Source organism: Heterocephalus glaber, unplaced genomic scaffold (assembly GCF_053883595.1).
Source record: "Heterocephalus glaber isolate CG9 unplaced genomic scaffold, H.glaber_assembly_v1.0 deba00001504, whole genome shotgun sequence".
Taxonomy (NCBI): domain Eukaryota; kingdom Metazoa; phylum Chordata; class Mammalia; order Rodentia; family Bathyergidae; genus Heterocephalus; species Heterocephalus glaber.
The window spans coordinates 17,055,051-17,061,194 of NW_028258324.1; positions in this window are offsets into that span (position 1 = coordinate 17,055,051).

Genomic DNA, 6,144 nt, shown 5'->3' on the forward strand with positions numbered 1-6,144 from the left:
TTGATTTTTGTGTGTTGACCTTGTAACCAGCTACTTGACTGAATTTGGTTATTAAGTCTAGAAGACTTTTGGTGGAGTTCTTGGGGTCTTCTATATAGAGTATCATGTCATCTGCAAATAATGACAATTTGACTCCTTCATTACCTATCTTTATTCCTTTTATTTCTTTCTCTTGTCTAATTGCCGTGGCTAATGTTTCCAGAACTATATTGAACAAGAGTGGTGATAGTGGACATCCTTGTCTTGTTCCTGATTTGAGTGTGAAGGATTTCAGTTTTTGACCATTTAGTATGATATTGGCTGTTGGTTTTTCATAGATGGCTTCTATCAGATTGAGGTAGAGACCATCTATTCCTATTTTTTGTAGGGTTTTTATCATAAATGCATGTTGGATTTTGTCAAATGCTTTTTCTGCATCTATGGAGATAATCATATGCTTTTTGTCCTTGGCTTTATTGATATAGTGTATTACATTGATTGATTTTCATATATTGAACCATCCCTGCATCCCTGGGATGAATCCCACTTGATCAGGGTGTATGATCTTCTTGATGATCTTCTGCATTCTGTTTGCCAGTATCTTATTAAGGATTTTTGCATCTATGTTCATTAGTGAGTTTGGTCTATAGTTCTCTTTTTCAGTTGGGTCTTTCTCTGCTTTGGGGATCAAGGTGATGCTTGCTTCCAGAAATGAATTTGGGAGTATTGCTTCCCTTTCAATTTCACTGAAGAGTTTAAACAGCAGTGGCAGCAATTCCTCTCTAAATGTCTTGTAGAATTCAGCAGTGAAGCCATCAGGGCCTGGGCTTTTCTTAGTTAATAAGTTTTTATTTACATTTTCAGTTTCATTGGTTGATATTGGGTTGTTCAGAATTTTTAGGTCTTCTTCGTTCAACTTTGGTAATTCATATGTATCTAGGAATCTGTCCATTTCTTCTGTGTTGTCCATCTTATTGGCGTATAGGTTCTGGAAGTAGGTATTGATGATCCTCTGGATTTCTGCTGGGTCTGTTGTAATTTCACCCTTTTCATTCCTAATTGCATGGATTTGGGCCTTTCCTTTCCTTTTTCTGACAAGGTTGGCTAAAGGTTTGTCAATTTTGTTGATTCTTTCCAAGAACCAACTCTTGGCTTCATTGATTTTTTGTATCATTCCCTTAGTCTCCATTGCATTGATTTCTCCTCTGATCTTTATAGTTTCCTCCCTTGTATGAGCTTTGGGGTTGTCCTGCTCTTCTTTTTCTAAAAGCTTGAGTTTCAGCATCAGGTTGTTTAATTGGGCTCGTTCTGTTTTCCTAATATGTGTATTCACTGCTATGAATTTCCCTTGTAAGACTGCTTTCATTGTGTCCCATAGATTCCGATATGTTGTATTGTCATTGTCATTTAATTGAAGAAACTGTCTGATTTCTTCTTTAATTTCCTCTGTGACCCATTGGTTATTCAGAAGTGTGTTGTTCAATTTCCATGTGTTATGAAATATTTTGAGTTTCTTTTGCTATGGATCTCCAATTTCATCACACTATGGTCTGATAATATACAGGGGATAACTTCAATTCCTTTGCACTTACTTAAACATGTTCTATGTGTGAGTATGTGGTCTCTTTTGGAGAAAGACCCATGTGCAGCTGAGAAGAATGTGTATTGTGATTTTGTGGGGTGGAAGACTCTGTAGACATCTGTTAAGTTCATTTGTTCAAGAGTTCAATTGAGTTCTAGTATTTCATTACTTATTTTTAGTCTAGTTGATCTATCTATTTGTGACAGTGGTGTGTTGAGGTCCCCCACTACAATTGTATTAATGCATATATGACTTTTCATGTCCATTAGTATTTGTTTTATATAATTGGCCACACTAGTGTTTGGTGCATAGATATTTATGATCGTCGTCTCTTCCTCTTGGATTCTTCCCTTTACAAGGATGTAGTGTCCTTCTCCATCTCTCTTCATCAGTGTTGGTTTGAAATCTTCTTGATCTGCACTGAGGATAGCTACTCCTGCTTTTTTCCGGGTTCCTGTTGCATGCAGTATTGTTTTCCACCCTTTGACTTTCAGTCTATGGATTTCCCTTTGAATTCAGTGTGTTTCTTGTATGCAGTATATTGTTGGATTTTGCTTCTTGACCCATTCTGCCAGCCTATTTCTTTTGATTGGTGAATTGAGACCATTATTGTTGCTGGTTATAACTGAAACGTATTGACTTGTCATTGCCATGACTTTTTCTTTTTGTTGGGTTCTCCTCCTTTACATTTAATTTCTTGTCATGCCAGATGGGTTCATTCTGCTTTGCTTCCTGGGGTTGTGATCCTCAATGTCTGTTCCTAGGCTATTGTGTAAAATTCTTTGGAGTGCTGGTTTGGTATTCACGAAGTTCCTAAGGTGCTCTTTGTCATGAAAGTATCTTATTTCTCCATCCATTTTGAAAGATAGTTTTGCAGAGTACATCAATCTGGGTTGGAGGCTGTTTTCTTTTAGGGCTTGGAATATGTCACTCCAAGCTCTTCTTGCCTTGATGGTTTGTGTTGAGAAGTCTGCTGTGATTCTGATGGGCTTTCCTTTGTATGTGATTTGTTTCTTTTCTCTGACTGCTTGGAGAACTTTGTTCTTCTGTTGTGTTTCTGGAATCTTAACAATTATATGCCTATGTGTAGATTTTTTTTGATCAAGGCTATTTGGAGTCCTATATGGCTCACTTATGTGTATGTCAAGCTCTTTTCCCCTGCTTGGGAAGTTTTCTACCATTATTTCTGTGAAGAGATTTTTTTATGTCATCTGTACTCTCTCCTGTTTCTTCATTGAGCCCAATCAGTCTTATGTTATTCTTCTTTGCATCATCTAGCAGCTGCTGGATTGATTTCTCATGTTCTCTTATAATTTTGAAGCAATTTTTCTTTTTCCTGGTCACTAATTGCAATCTTATCTTCTGTATCTGAAATTCTGTCCTCACATTGGCTCATTCTGCTGTGTAGACTTTCAGTGGAGTTTTTCATGTCCTGGAAATCTATTTGTATCTGTTTTATGGATTCCATTTGTTTCTTATGTTGGGATTCCATCATGTTCCTCAGCTCCTCTCTAGATTTATTAATCATGTCTTGCACTAGGGGCACTATTCCTCTGTTATCTGAGAAATTATTTCTGATTTATTTTTTCCAGATCCCCTTTTGTTGCCAGTTCAGTGGGTCCAGGTGGTTGCATATCAGAGTGTTCCATCTCATTTCCCTTTGGGGTTGCTGTAGGTGATCTGGAAGTCTGGTTTTGAGACCTATTTATGTGTTTTCTCATTTCGACTGGGGCAGGGGGCTGTTAGCACCTGCACGGATTACCTCATCTGAGCTGGGTGAGGTGGGCCAGGGGCGGGGAGCAGAGCTGGGGATGGTGACCCAAAAGCCCTTTCCTGTGGGCTGGGAGTAGCAGGAGGGATGGTGGCCAGGAAACCCCTTCCTCTGGGCCAGGAGCAGTGCGACAGAAGATGGCCCAAAAGCCCTTTCCTCTGGGCTAGGAGCAGCAGGAGAGATGGTGACTGGGAAGCTCCTTCCTCTGGGCCAGGAGCAGTGGGACAACAGGTCAGAAGCTGCTACCTCTGGGCTGGGAACAGTGGGACTCAGTACCTTGTTCTGGTGGTCTGGTTTCCTCTGTGTCTTTGTAGTGTGGAATCAGGTGGCTGCCTGTCTGCAGTGGGGTGATTCAGTGTCTTCCACGCGACTCAGGACCTCGGTAGGGCGTGCACAGACCTGCCTGTCTGCAGCAGGATGATTCGGCCTGTGTTCCGCAGGACTGGGGACCTCGGTAGGGTGTGGGCAGACCTGGCTGTCTGCAGCGGGGTGATTCGGCATCTTCCGCATGACTCAGGACCTCGGTAGGGTGTGCACAGACCTGCCTGTTTGCAGCGGGCTGATTCAGTGTGTTCTGTGGGACTCAGGAACTTGGCAGGGCATGGGCAGACCTGCCTGTCTGCAGTGCGGTGATTCGGCGTGTGTTCCACGGGACTGGGGACCTTGGTAGGGTGTGAGCAGAAGCTTTTTAATAAGATGAGATCCTAGTTGTTGATTCTTTGTGCTAGTTCCTGTGCTACTGAGGTTTTGTTCATAAAGGCTTTTCCTATGCCAATGTCCTCAAGAATTCTACGTAACTTATCTTCTAGCAAGTTTAGTATTTCTGTCTTAATATTTAGATCTTTAATCCACTTCAATCTTAGTTTAGTGCATGGTGATAGGTATGGGTCTAGTTTTAATCTTCAGCAGGTTGAAATCCAGTTTTTCCAACACCATTTATTAAATAGGCTATCTTTCCTCCAATGAGGGTGGTTGGCTCCTTTGTCAAAGATGAGGTGGCTGAGTATGTCTTGAATTGTTTCTGCATCTTCTAATCTATTCCACTGATTCTCATGTCTATTTCTTTGCCAGTACCATGCTGTTTTTATCACAGTAGCTTTGTAGTATAGTTTCAAGTTGGAGATTGTGATACCTCCAGCCACCCACCAGTTATTTTAACAGATAGAATTGAATATTGGAGATGCATTAAATAGGTATTGGAGGACTGAGGACAGATTTGGATAACAAAGAGACCAACTTTAGGAAGCCACTATCACCCCTAGGAATGGGGAAATGGAGAAAAGATAAAGGGTGGGATTGTTAGAGGCAAATACTGTTGAGAAGGGGCTCTGAGCTGGGAGTCAGATCTCTGAGGAGGGGCCACTGCCTGGCAGGCACTAGTGTACATGAGGGGATTCCAAGGGGTCACTTCTAGGAATGTAGAGGGAAAGCAGAAAACTGACAGCCAGAGCTGTACTGCCACTGCCCAGAAAGACTGTAGCTGCATTGATACCATCCAGAGTGTTGAACAGAAGACTTCCTTCTCCGCCTCCAGGCTGCCAGGATATCTCTGGAATCCTCTGGTAGTACAACCGAACAAGGCCAGTGGGCAAAGGAAAGATGACATCTGTAGAATTCCAGCTTCAGCATCATAGGTGGGTGTACAAAGGCAGATTGGGACAGAGTTCCAACTTCATAGTCAGCATGACTACACAAGACTGGTGAAAAAAAAAAAAAAGACTGGAGCTCAAAGGCTAGCCCTGAGCTGAGTACATCAAGCTGGGAAACTTCAATGGGTATGACTGTGTTAGAATGCGAAAGATATGGAGTGCCCTGAACTTAGCTAGGCTGCACAGGGTAGACCAGAAAGGCATAAAACTTCTGTGTTCAGGTTGCTTTCTGAACACAAAACAACTGCAAGAACAACTTAAGACCAAGTAGGCACTGGAGTATGTGACATGGCCTCTATTCTCAACCCAGGTGAGCACTAAAATCACTTATGGAGCCTTTAAAAATACAGAGCTTCGATTCCCTGATCAGAGTCTACAGGACAGGGGCCTGGATATGTGAGTCTTCTGAAAGCCTTTGGGTGATTCTAATGAGAAGCTCTTGACCAAGTTAACAAGCACTAGAGACCTCTAGATTGTGACACAAGTTTTTGGAAGTTGATTCCTGGCTGTGTTAGGACCAGAGTTAGTAATTAGACATGGAAGGGGCCAAAGGAGAATTCCATGAGGAGGAGGCAGCTTGAAAAAGACAGGAAGGCAGGAAAAAAGGAGGAATCAGGCACAGAGGACTCAGAAAGTGCTCACTGATTTGAGTAGTTAAACTCAGAATTAACATACAATACCTTCGTCTTTTGAGACCATGAGAAGCAGGGTTTGTGGGGGAAATTTTGCTATCGATTAAACTGTTCCTATCGTTTGCACAGTTGCTCCACTCCAAAATGAATAAAATGAATCTGATTCCACTCCATATATGTCTAATTGATAATATAAGAAGTGCCTGAATTTAATCTGGAAGCCTAGGAGAAAAGAAAAGGGACCTCCTAGATGGGGCAAGGGGGATACACAGGAGACTAGAAGATAGCATGACTCCAAGGTGATGGGAGGAAGCATTTACAACCTGCCCTGCTTAGTCCATAGCCATAGCCAGCTGCGGCACTTGGCCCCTCTTCCCCAGTGAAGAACATATATTTGGACTCACCCACACACACATCCAAAGCCACTGAGCCACTTTGACACTTGCCACAGAAGGGCAGAGGAGAAAGAAGGCAGGGTTGGCCCACTGAAAGAGGGAGGAATGGGACATTTTCCTGTCCCCCCTACTTCCA